General features: G+C 48.4%; 1 protein-coding gene across 4 annotated transcripts in view; it reads right to left on the bottom strand.

Annotated features, from left to right (window-relative positions):
• Positions 1-284: 284 nt before the first annotated feature.
• The window catches only part of LOC126535535 (Kv channel-interacting protein 4-like), a 298,260-nt gene continuing 282,421 nt past the window's right edge, over positions 285-16,123 (bottom strand). For all 4 annotated transcript variants that reach the window (XM_050182354.2, XM_055073188.1, XM_050182349.3 and 1 more), the window contains one exon: positions 285-1,388. The gene's annotated coding sequence lies outside the window, so the exon portion shown is untranslated. The remainder of the gene's footprint in view (positions 1,389-16,123) is intronic.

Raw genomic sequence — 16,123 nt, 5'->3', positions numbered from 1 at the left:
AGCTCTCGAAAAAACCGCCTTCACTTTTTCGGAAACGTATTGAAGTTTTACGGCACCGTAGTGGTCCATGCTATTGCCAGCAGGCTCAAATAGTGCGTTGCGTATTCTCTTCAGCTTAGTTGTGAGAAAATACTGTTGTAGTTGTGAAGTTGTAGTTGTGAAAAACACCCACCTCACTTATTTTTATGTTACTCATATCCAAATCCACTCGCACACTCACCAAAGAAAAATCAAATGAGTCATTTGGGTACCAACAACCGTATCAACAAAAAAGACGGGTACTCTTCTCTGTTTTGGTGAAGATTTTATTTAAACTTGATTAACAGTTTATTTGTAACGTGATAAGATGCAACACAACAGATGTTCGAACACCCACAAGACTGGGCTCTCCAAGATTAAGATCCAGGTCAGGTATGGCCGTAACCGTGCACGTACAGATTGTTATGCTTGCCTTGTGGTAAAAAAAAAAAAACTTCATTATTTCCTGCTATCAACAAAACACCGCCTCAGGGTCTTCGGTCAACGTGAACAATGTGAAGATCTCGCAGTCGAACAGCTTAGATTTTTGGCAGCAACAACAGTCGCCTTTTTTCCTAGCTTCCCACGCCTCTGAGTATATATGGTATGTTTCACGCACTTGAGATGCAGCTTCTTAAAGGCTCTGGCACTGAAGTGAAGACCGCAAGGTATAACGCGGGAACAAGCAATGCACGCCAACTGAGTGGGTTGAAGTTATTATTTACAGTAAGTGGCATAGTGCTTTTGCAGATTGAAATATTTCTTATCTCTGTAGGAGCAGTCAGCGATGACCCACAACGTGTAGGTTACGCCATGATCAACAGTTAAAAAAATTAGTTCTAACGCACAATGCCTGGAGTTGGCCTAAATAAAGAAAACTATTCCTGTTGTGTGAAATACTGGAAACATTGAATGCGGCAAGAAAGATTGTGAGCGAAGTATATGAGTTCCTTAATGTGTAACTCGCATCTTGTGTGTGGGTATCTTAATGCAGTTGGTCATGCCTATCACTGATGTCGTAATAAGAGGTGACGTGAGACCTTTTTTCATAATCACAGTCATCTACATGATGAAAAAAGTAAATGAAAGTATAGCAAAAATCTACGGAAAGCACCACTTAGTCCTACAGAATGCTTTTGAAGCAAGATAGGTGCATTTGTAGATCCCGAAGAAAAGTGAAGTGGTATCTCTACAGGCGCGATGGTGCTATGTTTACTACCAACAATGAAGAATGGTGGCAAAAAGCGGCAATCACTGGCTCGAGTATTTGTCACAGAAGTACCAAGGTGGAAGAAAGAACTGTGCAGGTAAGGGCAGAGAATGTGCAGGACTTTTTTCCATGCGCTTTTGCTTGTATGCAGGTTCTGCCACTGAAAAAAAGAAGACACAAAAATGCATTAGTTAGAACCTTCTTTTGACAGTGGAATTGTTTGTTCTGGAGGCGCTCAAAAATAACGACACGGCAATTTCACGCTAGAGAATGTAACAGTTCGCCGCACTGCATCGCCTATAGCCCGTAAAGAAGCTTCATGCCTTACATTGAAAAGAGACATCGATGTGTTCTACTGCTGATGACACTGCAACATGCTCAAGCGGATAAATAGCCAGATGCAGGATTACTGATGCAGCTACAAGCAAGTGCGTGAAAGAGAATTGACAATACCAAGTTTGTATTTGTCCCTGGCGCGAAAGTCCTTTTACATGTAGCATATCCGGTACAACAATTCCGCCGTTTAACGCCAATGTCGTTGCAATAGTACACACGAGATCGCGAGATCAAATCTCGGCCGCGGCGGCAGCATTACCAAAGGGTCGAAATGGAAAAAAAAACGCGGTGTATCATGCAATCAGTGCACGATACCCGGAGAGCCCGGAGTCCCCCACTAAGGCGCGCTACAGAATAAAATCGTTGTTTTCGCACGTAAAACCCCAGAATTAAATTTTTTAAGAATTCCGCCATCTTCAAATTTCCCGAGTGCCTTGAGCCTGCGCTTACCATCACGCATTTTCCCGTTTTTCCCTATTTCCGGTGCTCGCTAAAGAGTGTCAAACAATTGGGCGACTCCCTGCTTAATAAAGCGAGGTTTGCGGTGGCCCAATACTATCGTAGAAAAAGAGCATCTTCTCTAGGTAAAAAATGTGTCTGCCTTCTCTTAGTCATGACATCAGACGCAGAAGTATAAAGTTCGTGCAATCTTTTCTGCTTTTTTAAGGGAAAGCGGGAAGAGCTCAGCGCTGTTTTCCAACGCATAGTTTTTCACGCTCCCCTTGCCTTCTCACACACTGAATCATAATTGTCTGGAGTGGTCAAGCAGCCAGCTGCGGTAAAGTCACTGGAATGTAGCTGTGGACTGCAGCACCGATGCCTAGCAGGTTGTTGTGCTTCTGCGTGACGTGCATATAAAGCGATCGTTCCCAAAGCGAAAATACATTTTGTAAAGTTCAGCGCTTAGTTCAATCTTACGTGTTCTCTGTTCTTGTCGCTCTATCAAAACGTTAGGCGCAGCAGTAGCTGCTAGGTTCGAGACCTGTAGGTTACGAGCGCCAAGAGCATGCGCGGAATGAACACTCGTGGGTTAATAAAGAACGCTTTTCCATTACGCTACAAGCTATGAAATAGACGTCATGAAAAGCTCGACAAGATCATTAAGAGGAGGAATAAACTTTATTTCAGTACAGCAGATTTATGAGACCTAGGCATCTCTACCTAGACAACGCCCTTGAGCTCTTGGGCCCTGGCAGCATCTTCGGCCTGCTGGTTTGCCTTAAAGGGCCCCTCAACAGGTCTAGCCATTTTGAGCTTACAAGCGCAGAGCATACAATGCTCGCCAGCAATAGTTTTTGCGAGCGAGCGAATGAAGCAATAAAGCTGTTGTTGGCAGTCAGCGCTCGTCCTGTGTCCTCCCTTGTCCGTGTTTTTTGGCGCTGTTTTAAATATGAATGATCCGTACCACCTAGCTCGCACCCAAACCCTTCTGAATGAAGCAACCTTAGTATGAACGCCTGCAGAACGATTAGCCTTCCCCTGTAAGGCAGGAGTCACCGTGACGCGGCCATGACGTCTTCCCGGCATGTGGCGCCTCTACTCCGGCCGTGGCCGCACTACTCCTATTGGTCAACCGCACCAGCCCCTCTTTTGGGGTGGCGGCCTCCCTCCGGTCTCGCTCGGTCGTTCCCTTTCGAGGGCCGCCAAGATCTGCTGGACGGCCTGGGCTTTGACCTCTTGACCGTAGCACCTCGTTGCGGCATCGAGCCGCGGAGGGATCGTTGCCATCGTTGCAGCTTCGTGCGGATTCTTGGCACAGTCCCAAAGGATGAGAGCTGCAGTCGCTCTTGGGTGATTCCACGAGAGATCAACACTGGTCAAAAATTTCATATTTTAGATTTCATTGAATATTTTATATTTTATGCGCATATCACTCGGTAGCACTAAAGTGAACATGGCTTCTTTTCCAAATGAATATCTTAGGAGGAAAAAATAACCGGATTCTTCAGTGTGGAGGTGCCTATTATGCCCAAGGCATTTTCACACATTCAAAACGATGTGAAATACAACATGCTCCAGCTACAAAGAACATATTCTTGTGTGTAAAACCTAGACGTAAAGAAGGTTCAGCTAGCGCTGTTTCAGGCTTCCGTGCAAAACGGAAGTGTTTTAGAAAAATTCCTTAATTTGCTACAGTCTTCAAAAGTTGCCATATTTACAATTTTTTATCAACTAAACCAATACATGTAGCCTTTTGCAATTCGCTGCACTGCGAGACCTTAACCTATTCAACAATTGTGGTGAATATTCTTGCTGTATCACAAATTACCATTTCTACAATTCGCCTCCAATTCGAAGTTTTGACAAAAATGAACGCTATTAAAAAATCTAAATAAAAAAGAACCCATCGTAAATTTTTCTCAAAATCTCTTAAACAACTGTTCACAGGCACGTGAATAAGAATATTAGAAAACATGTTGCATTATTTTGTTTGTAATCACAATACAAGTGGTAGAATTGAGAGCTTTGCCAGAATGAAGCAAGGTGCTAAGAAAAAGGGACATCGGGCTAAAAAGAGCGTGCGTAAGGCTCTGACTTGCCTAAACTCGACCGTTATTGCGACGTGAAGCCATTGTTGACAGTATAATTAATACTTCTGCATAAAAGTGCGTTTAGCACACTACTTATTCGCTTGACTGGGAATAAAGGAGCGTCAGCATAGCAATTAGGTGGCTCATTTTATTTAACAGCAAGTGCGTGTGCCTTGCAGCGTAGATAATTTGTGCCTTCTGTTAATGTAGGTTTGTATATCTTTGTGTCATACAGAATTAACGGTTAACTATTTATGAATGTACACAGGTAACAGAATGTACGGGAGGTAAATGCCTCTAAAAATGCCCTACTGGTCAGTACATGAACGTCATTATACAACCTAAGAGGCGGTGGTGGGAGTGGCAATAGTGTTGGTTAAGGCAGGGTTAGCTGGCAGATAGTTCCAGCGATTGCTTATTTTACCGCCTCTGAAGAGCAAGAACAAAAGGAACTGTTAGAATACTATATAATTAAAGTTTCACAGTCACTAAGGATCACCACTTCTCGGTAAGTTCACAGTTTCTCAGAAAAGGTGGAAAGAAGCACGAGACTTCCTCTTTCAGATACTTGGGTCTTTTGCTAAACATTACCTGTTCCGCGCACTCTTGAGGAAATTGCCTTCTGTGCACAGCCTCAAGTAGAGCATTTATTTCTTCATTGAAGTATTCGCAGGACCAGATGAACTCTCGGCCAAACTTGCTGGTATACAATGTATGGGATAGTTGTTGAAGCACCACTGACGCATGCTAAACGATGATAGCGTGCTGAGAACACGTCCTGAGTTAACAAAGTGCTGCAGTATTGGCAGCTCTTTCCGCATTTTTGTATAGGACCAACTGATTCAGAGGGTCTGATCATGCAGTTCTAATGGAGCAAATCTAATACGCAGTTGCTTGCCAGTTGCTTGCCTGTTGACTTACTGACCCGTCAGCGTACACTTGTTGATGATCCGCATATGGCGCATGGAGGCAGGGAGAGGGCACAAGGAACTTCGAGCATAGCTAGTGTATACGCTCAGAAAAGCTTGATCCTTTTCCAATTACCTGCAGCAGTGCGAGACACTAATACAACGCGATAGAAATTGATGGCGTCACGCTCGCTTAACCCAATGTGCGAAGACCGTATGCCTGGAACATGTGGCAAAAATTTCCACTAGTTTTTTTTTGAGGCGGCGAAAGTTCTCTGCTTCGTCCACATCTACATAGAGCAGTTTTACGTTTTTCAGCGTTGCGGTCATCTGCGTCATGCACCATTTCAGAGGCTGACCTAATGACTGTAGTGCTGTCTGCTCTGAGATTGTACAGCGAGGCTTGGTGCTTTACTAAGCCACTAACACAATCGCAAGCGCTTTTGCCATGTCCTCTGGCCGAAAAAAGCCACTTTGTTGACGCGTGCTCCTTCTGTAACAGCTGGTAAAGCTGATACTTGTTTTTGAAATGGCTACTGGCGCCGTCAGACACGTATGTAACATGTTTGTCAAGGTGAAGTTCTTCCTTCATGCTCTCATAGATTTTTTCCAGTGCAAAGCAAGCGTGTGCAGCATCATGACATACGTCATCACTGATGACAGCAAAACGTTGAATGGATCATCTACTCGTGAAGACACACGTAAATAGCGAGACCTGTTTTTTGGGGGGGCCAATGGTATGATTGTACGTCGTTCGGTACAACAGCTGTCCAGTTCTCTGCAAAGTCAAAGACACGGGATCCGTGCTGCTGATTCCGTTTGGCGTCGTGTATTGCTGATGCTTGAATGTCCCTTACAAAATCATGGGTGATCTACTTGACAAGCCACACAGCAAGCTCCTGGAGAAAGGTAGTGACAGGTAGAGACAGAAAGGTAGATACAGCCTGTGCTATCTTTTTGACGAGGTCGCCATTTTCCCACACCGCATTGTTTACCTCTGTCTGTTCAGGGATTCCCAAAGTTGTAGTAGTTAAAAGATCCTCATTTGCACAAAAATCACAAACGCCCAGGAAACAATCGGTCGTGCGCGAGATGCAATGACATAGTTCTTTGAGGTGGGTAATTGTGTAGGCACCTTCAGTGAGCTCTTCTAGCGCGCAAATACACTGTGTGGCGTTGGCGCAATACATGCAAAGGTACACTTCTTGTTGTGAACCAAGAAGAACCCATTTCGGCCGGAGAGAATAAAACCTTGAGAGCCCAATAGATGTATCCGGATTGGCTTCCTTAAAGAAAAGATATGTCTCCCGTACCGAGAGGGTCATGAACCTCTTGGCAGCATACTGTTTGTTTCCATCAATCGAAACAGAAACTACATACGTTTTGTTGGAACTTTGCCGAGAACATCCACGCTCGTCTTTGGTTAACAGTCCACAGCGGTCTGGACGTCTGTTGGGTTCAATCGTGTTCATTTGCCAATCTTTTGCCAAATATTCATTTGGCAAAGAAGCCACGTTCACTTTAGTGCTACCTAGTGATATGCGCATAAAATATAAAATATTCAATGAAATCTAAAATATGAAAGTTTTCATCTGTGTTGATCTCTCGTGGAATCACCCTTTCCTTTCGGCACACACAACAAAGGTCACTCACATAAACACTCGGACACACGTGCCTCATAAGCACTGGGGTGAATAACGACTCCGTCTTAAGCTGTCGATATAACACCGCTTACTTACGGGTCAAGCCCGGATGAGGTGGCGGCATAGTCCTTCTCTCTAGTCTGTACCCCTTCACATTTTCGTTGTAGGAGGTCATTCTGTCCTTGGTTTCCCACCACCACGACGGGTGGACCGCAGTAGCAGCGGCACGGTTAGTTAGTCCTCGCGCCGCCGCGTTCACCGTCTCGTTGTGGTTTGCGTTGCAGTGATCCGACACATCAATGCCCATGTGCGCCAGAAACCACTTTATCACGACACACCAATTTTCACTCGCGAAATCAACCGCACACAACACACGCACGGCTTCACGACACACCCTTGCTCTGGTGCAATTTCTCACTGCCGTCCTACAATCACAGAGCACAGTCGTGCGCTCGGGGTCGGTGATGGCCGGGGCAATAGCCACCTCCTCAGCTCGATGCGCCCCTCGACTACGTACACTCTTCGCAGTTCTCGTTGCACCGGTCAATGCCCCATCGACTGCGGCAGAGTATCCATCGACTGGATACTCTGTTGCGTCCACAAACAAGGCACCCCTGTCTTTGGCATGGAGATCGATGAGCGCCTTGGCTCTCGCCGCCCGCCGCTCCTTGTGGAACTGAAGGTTCATGTTTCTTGGCACCGGACATACCCGTAGCCGTCTACTAATTGCGTCTTGTACAGGCACTTCTGTATGTATGGGTCCCCTTTCCTTTGGTCCCAGGCCTAGGTCACGCAGGACTTGTCTGCACGTTCTTGTTTCCGATAGCCGCACGAGCTGGGCGGTCTTCTGCGCCTCGGCAGTTTCTTCGAGGGAGTTATGCCCTCCCAGGGCCAGGAACTTGTCGGTACTTGTGCAGTGGAGAAGTCCCAGTGCAGCCTTGTACGTTTTGCGTATGAGCGCATTGACCTTATTTCGCTCGCACTGCCTCCAGTTGTGGAAAGCAGCAACGTATGCAATGTGGCTTATAGTGAAGGATTCCACTAGCCGGGTGACGGTTTCTTCCTTCATGCCTGCTGTTCTGTTACAGCCTCTTGATGAGGCGGATAGCCGTAGTGACTTTGGCCGCGAGACGGTTGCCCATCTCGCCGTTCACTCGTTTGCGCTGAATCAGCATCCCCAGCATTCGGATCTTCGCGGCATCCGGGATCGCGTGACCGTCGCTCGTCTTGATCGTTATTGTCGCTTGCTCTCTCGCAGGTTCGTTGCCTCTCGTCTTCCTAGCTGCTCCTTTCGGAGGAACCACCAACAACTCAGACTTGCTTGAGGAGCAGACGAGCCCAGATGCGTCCAGCTGCTCTTCGATAGCGTCAACCGCCTCTTGCAATGTACCCTCGATGTGTCCATCGCTTCCTCCTGGGACCCAGAGCGTTATGTCGTTGGCATAGATGGTGTACCGGAGCCCCGCGACTCGCGAGAGCCGATCGGCCACTTCATCATTACAAGGTTGAAAAGTAATTGCGAAATGACCGAGCATTGGGGGGTTGCGACACAGCCGAGCTTCTTTTGGAGCCGCAGGTCACGGGTCATGACCTCGGTGGTCCGCTCCGTTAAAAATTTCTTGATGTACGCATATGTTATCTTGCCCATGTTTAGCCGTAACACCTAGGCCAGGATCGCAGAGTGTTTCACTTTATCAAAAGCGGTCTGCAGGTCCAAACCCAAGATGGCTCGCTTGTCTTTCGCGTTGGTAGCGTCATCGAGGATTTCATTTTTCAGTTGTATCATGGCGTCCTGAGTTCCGAGCTTGTGTCGGAACCCGATGACAGTGTTTGGTTAAAGTCCCTAAAATTCGACGTACCTCTGCCGCCTGCTCATGAGTACATACTCCAACGCTTTGCCCACACAGGACGTAAGCAAGATCGGTCGGAGGTTCTCAATGTTGGGTGGCTTGCCCGGCTTGGGAATCAAGATGGTCTTGGCTGCTTTCCGCTGCCGGAGTAGTGACCCAGCTCGCCAGCAAGTGTTGAAGTATGCCGTGAGGTTCTCGATGGCCGCTTCGCTAAGATTTTTCAGCGCTCTATTCGTAACGCGGTCGGGACCAGCGGCGGATTTGCTGTTGAGATCGTGCAGGGCAACCCTTACTTCCCATAATTCAATATCTCGATCAAGCCAATCGTTTTCTTCGCCTAGGTAGCCCGGGTGCATTTCTGTGGGAGTGACCGGCAAGTACTTGTCGTCGAGGCGTTTCTTCACTTCGTCTTCCCCGTGCTCAGTCAGCACCCTGTGGACGATCTTGGCCAGGTTGTGGTGCTGGTGAGACTCGGTCGTGCTCGCATCCAAAAGACGTCTCAGCATTCCCCACGTCTTGCCGCAGTGCATCTGGCCGTCCGCTGCCTTACAAACCTCATTCCATTGCTGAGTACATAGCACTCTGCTGCTGGACTCGATCTCGTGCGTAGCTTTCTGTTTGTCCGCTGCGTCTTCCACCTCGACAGGAGGGACCGCTTGGCCGCGATGAGGTGGGCCCGGCGGCTGTCGATCCTGTGCACACGCTCGTCCGTTTCGACTTCCTTCCTCACCTTTTCTACCTTGTTAACAAAGTCGGTCGACAACTCCACAATGTCTGTAATTTCTGTCTGCTCCTCGGTTAACAACGCTCGAAACGCGTCCCAATCCTTAAGTCTGTGTTTCCGAAAGCTCCTGCCGACTTCGTCGTTGCCACCGAGCGGGACAGCGACCTCCACAATGTAATGGTCGCTGCCCAACCCGTGCCCCGTGTTTCGTCATTCAAAGTCCGCCGTACCGCCACCGTTACCCCTGACGCAAGTGAGATCGGGCGTTGTGTCTCGGGTGATACAGTTGCCGATTTTTGTAGGGAATGCTGGGTCGGTAATAAGATTTAGTCCCAAGTCGGCATCATTTTGTATTAAGTGCCTGCCCTTTGCCAATGTTTTGGGTAACCCCAGGCTTGATTAGGTGCGTTAAAGTCCCCGCAGATTACTCACCAAGATGCAAACTCCCCTGCCGTTACTGCCGGCCGCTGCCCGGAGGCTTGGCGGGCTCGCGTGGGACCGATACCCTGAGAGCTTGACTTCTTAAATGAGGGTTTATTGCAACATGATGATATCTGGCTTTCTTGATATTTTTAAGTGTTGCTGAAGTACAGCCTTTTTCTAGCAAAACCGTTGCAATTCGAATGCCAGGTTGGTGTGGTTGTGGTGGTTGATGTCCCAACCATGTTAGCTGAAAGGTAGCCATTTGCGTCGCCAAATTCTGTACTGTCGTAGCCAATTGCTGGCACGTCTGTTCAATTGGTATGAGACGAGCGGTGATTGTCTTGGTGATCGTCGTGCGAATATACTCTTCAAAGCGGTTGAGCCTATCTTCAAGGTTGTGTACCCTATCGCCAAGTCTACGCTCTTTAAAATTTTCAATTGCCCTTCTCTTGGGTTTCGGACCCTCCGCGGCCGCGATCATTGGCATCTGCTGTGGCGGTGGCGATAACTGCTGAGCTTGCTGCTGCTGTAGCTGGACCGCCACGATTCTCTTGATCTCTGCCATTTCCTTATTATTCTGCAAAGTATTACATCGCTACGTGCCGCGGAAATGTCTGAAATGTCAAACCGAACGTCATTTTTTCTCTGCCACCCGGCAACCGCGCTCCAACATGGACGGTGACGTACTCGTGCCCCTGCGCCGACGTACTCGTGTCCGCGGTATGACGTCAATCAACCAGACACGACACTTCGAGAAAGATTCAAGGCAACATCTGTTATTTGTGTTATCTGTTGCTTGAGTTGGCACATTGAAGTTTAGAGGAATAATAAAACACACAAACAGAATGTCAGCGTGTTTTTTTTTTTTGTTTTACTTCGCAACGAAGCAAGCGAGATGGTACTTCCGCTTCATCTGCTTGTTCCCACTGTCCTGCAGTCACGTGCGCGGGTACCGAAACTATGCCATTTTCTACCGTATTCCAGCGCGTGATCAGGCTCTGCGATCCGCTTTTCTGCCACAATATTCGCGTAGCGCAGACGTACACTGCTACTCAGGTGTTCTCGTGCACAGCGCGCACAATCTTGCGCTGCGCCAAACGAGACAATCACAACAGTTCGAGCGCGACATCGTCAGTAGAAGTCCGCAGCGCCGAAAAAAAGTAGCGAGGAGAAAAAAATGGAGACGGGGCCTGTGACGTATGGGTACCGCGATCCTCGAGGTCCGGTATGGGAGAACGCAGGGAAAAAATTTCGCTTTCGGAGGCTAGACGGCGTGAGTGGAGAGAGTGCGTCGCTTGGCGGTGGAGCTCGCCTGACGAAATCATCGGGTCGCGGCACTGAAATATTAAAGCGAAAGCTTTACTGGCCGCGAACTTGCGATTTCGCCATGGCCATGCTCTGAGAAGGCACATGACGTCACACTGCGTACCTCGTCACACCGCATTACTCGTCGTTGCGTTCACCTCCGCTATCTTCGCCAGCTGCGTCGCATGCCTGATAGCATGTCGGAGGATGAAAAAGGAGAGCTCGTGTACGCCGCAACCACAGTTGAGGCGGCAGTATGGACGACGACAATTCTCATAAGCAGGAGGAGACCTGTAATCGACATCGGAACGAGTTGAAGGGGAAACGAATCGCCCAGGAAACAGACGAACAGCGCGCCGAACGACTGGCTAAACGCCGCAACATAGCTAGACAACCAGACTAACCTGGACTTGCAAGGATAACATTGCTGTGCCTTAGCTTTCCCTACGTATATCCTGGCATAGGCGAGCTAAGCCACTACCGATTTTTTCTATCTCGGCTATTATTGAGCCGATTAGAAAAGGTTTTGCGGCAGAACGCTCCCTAGAGGATACGTAACTACGGCCGGCGTATAACCGAAGTTTGCTATGTGGTCTAGTGAGAGACCCTCTCTTGTCTTATGTGTTTTCTTCTGCGTGGGTGTCCGTGGACCAGATCAAGCCATACGTTTAGGTCCGGCCTATATTGGCACAATCTGCATCTATCCATGTAAAGGTCACGTACGGGTAGTAGTGATTGTAGGCAATCGCGTTCAGATATGTATCTGTTTGTAAGAGGCGTCATGCCGACGCTTCCTGTCTCTTAAACGACGAGTTAGCTGTGGGAAACGTGCCCTTCCCAGTTTATAATGTTTGGTTATTTCGTTAAAGCTAGTCATCCGGTCTCTCTCCGTTCCCAGTATTTGCGTGTAACCTGCTTGTTCCGTAGGAATGGGCGGGTACCCATATATTTTAAATATCTCGATCTTCACGAAAGTTGGCGAAAATTCTTAGCTCTTCTGGCAATATTCTTTCTCTGGCACAGTTCTTGACGGCGATCTTGAAGACGCTGACTAAGATGATAGCCTGCGTGGAGGCCACTGCAAAGGCAGGCGCCTCCACTACCTGCGCCTTTCTCGTTTTTTACAGTGCCACTAACCCTGGAGTCACCCTCAAGACTTGTAACTATCAACATACTCTATCTGTGTACTCCATTGCGTCCACGTAGGTGACGATGACGCACCCTGCTTTTCTGCCTTTGCGAATTCGAGGCTACTTTGTGAGATACGCCTCTCCCTTAACTACAGCGATAGACGTGGAGTCACCTGGAGGGGTTCCTGGTCCTTCTACGTCAACGGCGGCCACTCCGAGAAAGCGGTCTAGTCGCCCGAGTGACACCGACAGCCAGGACACTGTGATCTACTCAGCGACCAGTGATGAAACCTCGGATGACAGTGACTTCTGGCCCGTAGCGAAGAACAAAGCAAAGAGGAGACTCGTCAGAACATCTCCTTCCACAAGTAAAGCAACTGTGATCCCGGCGCGAAAGCCATCAGACCTCACAATTTTATTTGTGCCTGTGGCTGCTAGCGACAATATAAACCAGATCAACCGCCAAGCCCCATCTGTGTCGCTCGAGGCACTTATTCCGGATCAGATGAAAGATGTAAGGAACAACGCTCGTAAGAACATCCTCGTTATAGATTTCACAAACCGCAGCGCGCCAGACATTCTGAGCAACATTAGGTGCTGGATAGCATCAACGTGCGCTGCTATAAACAAGACGACCACGACTCTAGGGCCGGCGTTGTTTATGACGTAGATAATTCTATAAGCGATGCTGACCTGCATATACGCATCAAGCTGGCGACAGAGGGAATTGCCATACTGCAAGCCGGTCGCCTGGGAAACTCGCAGTGTGTGAAGTTAACTTTCAAAGCAGACAGCCTACCGTCACACGTCAAGGTCGGTCACTTCCGACACATAGTACGGCCTTTTGTGCGAAAGACGCTTCAGTGCAGGAAGCGTGAAAGGATAGGGCACGTTAGTGCGGTTTGCACAAATGCTGCCGTGTGCTCACGATGCTCTGGGTCGCGCTGCTCCGACGCCTGAACTGCAGAAAACCAAAAGTGCGCCAATGGTCAAGGCTCTCACAATACAACTTCAAAGAATTGCCAAAATGTGAAAAATGAGGCGAACGTCTTGAAGCAAATGGTCAGGGATGGTTCCTAGCACAGGGAGGCTGCCGCTAAGGTGCGACGTCGACGTTCACGTCATCGGAGATCTAGGAAACCCACTGCTATTGCTAAGGATGCACCACGTCCACTGACAGTCTACAAACTTCCACATACAACTAGCAATAGTGGCAATGAGGATCCTAAGCAGAAAGTTTCCAATATCATTGCCTGATGCGAGGAGTGGCCGTCGTTGCCACGGCTAGATCCAGCAGCGGAGCGACAAGATGTAGCATGCTCGCCGAATCATGCTTCACCTTCTGGCAGCAACCAAGACGACGACAAACAGGTTGTCGCCATGATAAGGGCCCTTATAAACACGCTACGAGTGCTACTGACCGCCATACACACTCCGGCGGCTCGAGGCGCACTTAAAATACTGACTGCCCTGAATCCGGTACTGTCCGTTCATGAGAAGCACCATGGCTGCTCCTCTACACTCGTTCCTTAAAGATGGCAAGGAAGCGTCTATCTTCCAATGGAATGTCAGAGGTATTAAATCCCGTATTGCAGACTTTCGTCCGTTTGTTTTTGAAAACAAATTTCGAATAATCATTTATGAACCAAACATTGAGCGCGCCATCCGCCTATCAGGAGACGAAGCGTTCATGTCTACCACCTGTAGCGGCCGCAGCAAAGTCATCGTTTATATAAGATGCGATTTCACGTATGTTTTACTCCCAGTGGCACCTGAAGACGGCAATCAGTACGTATGTTTGACTATAAAATGCAATAACGTCGCACTCACGCTCGTAGGTGCCTACATTTCACTTTCGAGTCAATTTGTCAACGCAAGACTAAGTGCAATTATTACCGGCGACTTCAATGCACATCATCCGCTATGGGAAAGCTTAAAGATGGATTGTCGAAGAAGTTCACTATCCTTCGCGTTGGATCATGAGCTCTGCTGCCTAAATGATGGCCGTCCCACTTTTTTGCGGGGATTGACATACAGCAGATGTCTGGACTTAACTCTTGTTTCAAGATGCCTCAGTGCCAGTGTTAAATGGTTTACGGACAACGAAACGCATGGTAGTGACCACGTTCCAACATATGTTAAAATCGACGGCATACGCAAGTCACACTCTACCACAGTTCTTCATGACATAGACTGGCCTAAATACACGTTGCTCACGGAGAAGAATTGCCAAGAGTTCCAGGACTATCTACCTGGCAACATCGAGAAGCTAATTAACGCCGCTGCCCAAAAAGTCACAATAGCTTTTAGGCCTATTCCTAAGTTTCCTGAATTTGAAGCGGAATCGGAGCGGTTTCGAGCTATCCGCTGTCGCGCGGAACAAAGGTGCTTGCGCACCATGTCCATCTACGACCTAAGTTAGGCGAGACGGATACAGAAGATCCAGCACCGGATCAACTCCCTGCAGTCTCTAAAATGGAAAACCTTCTGTGATGTCCTTGATCAAAACGGACGTTTGGGCGAGTTTAAACATAAACGCATAAACGCATACACCCCTGTCACATATATGGAGAACGGTGCGTGGTCTTCGAACATCACCGCAGCAACGCCCCCCTTCAAATGCCTGGCTCTTTACCAAGGTCGCAGAGAGATCGACGTAGCGGAGGACTGTTTCAAGATTGCTGGTCTACCGCCATCGTTCGCTACACGTGATCCCCGTGATTTTGCAATCTCTCGGAATTCTCGTATGGACAATCTGTTTTCCATCGAGGAGTTGCAGGCGGCGTTGGAAGCGCGCAGACGTTCCTCATCCTGACGGCTTAACATACGCAACTCTTGGAAACCTCGGTCAAACAGCCCGGCTTACTCTTCTAGACGTGTACAATAATTGATGGCATGAAGGAGTGGTTCTTGCTGCATGAAGTCCAGCTGCCTTGTGCCTCTGCTCAAACCAGGTAAATCCCCTCTAGACATGGCGTCTTATCGTCCCATTGCTCTGGCGAGTTGTCTAGGAAAGGTGATGGAGAGGATGGTGCTGATGCGTCTAGAGTGGTATCTAGCACACTACAAGTTATACTCTGACGCTATGGCAGGCTTTCGACGCGGACGCTCATCTGTAGACAACGTCATAGATCTTGTATCGCCTGTACAGCACGAAAAATCCTAAGGAGGCTGACAGTGGCGATGTTCCTGGATGTTAAAAGCGCTTATGACAACGTAACCCATCGAGCCAACCTGGACGCCTTGGGCAATGTCGGCCTAGTTGGCATTGTTTTACGATGGACATTCAGCTTCTTGAAGGACAGGTCAGTCTTTGTGCAAACAGAGGATGGTGGGCCATGACAACACAACACCTACCGTGCCGTACCACAAGGTGTAGTCCTGAGCCCCACTCTATTTAACCTCATGCTCATCGACCTGCTTCATACCCTTCCGCAATCCGTCTATGTGCCGATCTATGCAGACGATATATGCATTTGGTCATCAGGAGCGACGCGTCCCCAGGTAAGTGCCAGTCTTCGAAAAGCGGCCGCGCTAACATCAGGTTATTTTCGAGCGCGAGGTCTGGAGGTGTCCTCCGAGAAGTGCGCTATGGTCGCTTTCACGCGCAAAGCAATGAAACCGTACGTTGTCAGAATTAATGGACAGCCGATTGCCTACGAGAAGACGCACCGCTTTCTAGGAATGATAATAGATCGAGACCTCTCCTGGGGTCCTCATATCTGCTAGCTAAACAGTAAATTAGTCATGATAACCCACGTGCTCAGATTTCTTGCGGGAAAGTCATGAGGTGCGTCTGTGAGCACGATGCCCCAAATCTATAACGCACTCTTCCTCGGTCTCCTGCGCTATAGCTTACCTGTACTGGGCGACACCAGTAAGACCAACGTCCATGCCCTCCAGTCTGTACAAGCTCAAGCTCTGCGAATTTGCCTTGGTCTTCCCAGATGTGCATCCACGGTAGCAACAACAGCCATCGCGCATGACCACCTCATCAATACGTATCTTGAAGTCGACGCTTTAAGGATTCATATCAGGCACTTCG

Source organism: Dermacentor andersoni, chromosome 7 (assembly GCF_023375885.2).
Source record: "Dermacentor andersoni chromosome 7, qqDerAnde1_hic_scaffold, whole genome shotgun sequence".
Lineage (NCBI taxonomy): Eukaryota > Metazoa > Arthropoda > Arachnida > Ixodida > Ixodidae > Dermacentor > Dermacentor andersoni.
Note: the sequence above shows the minus strand (reverse complement) of the source record. Positions and strands in the feature narration are given on the sequence as shown.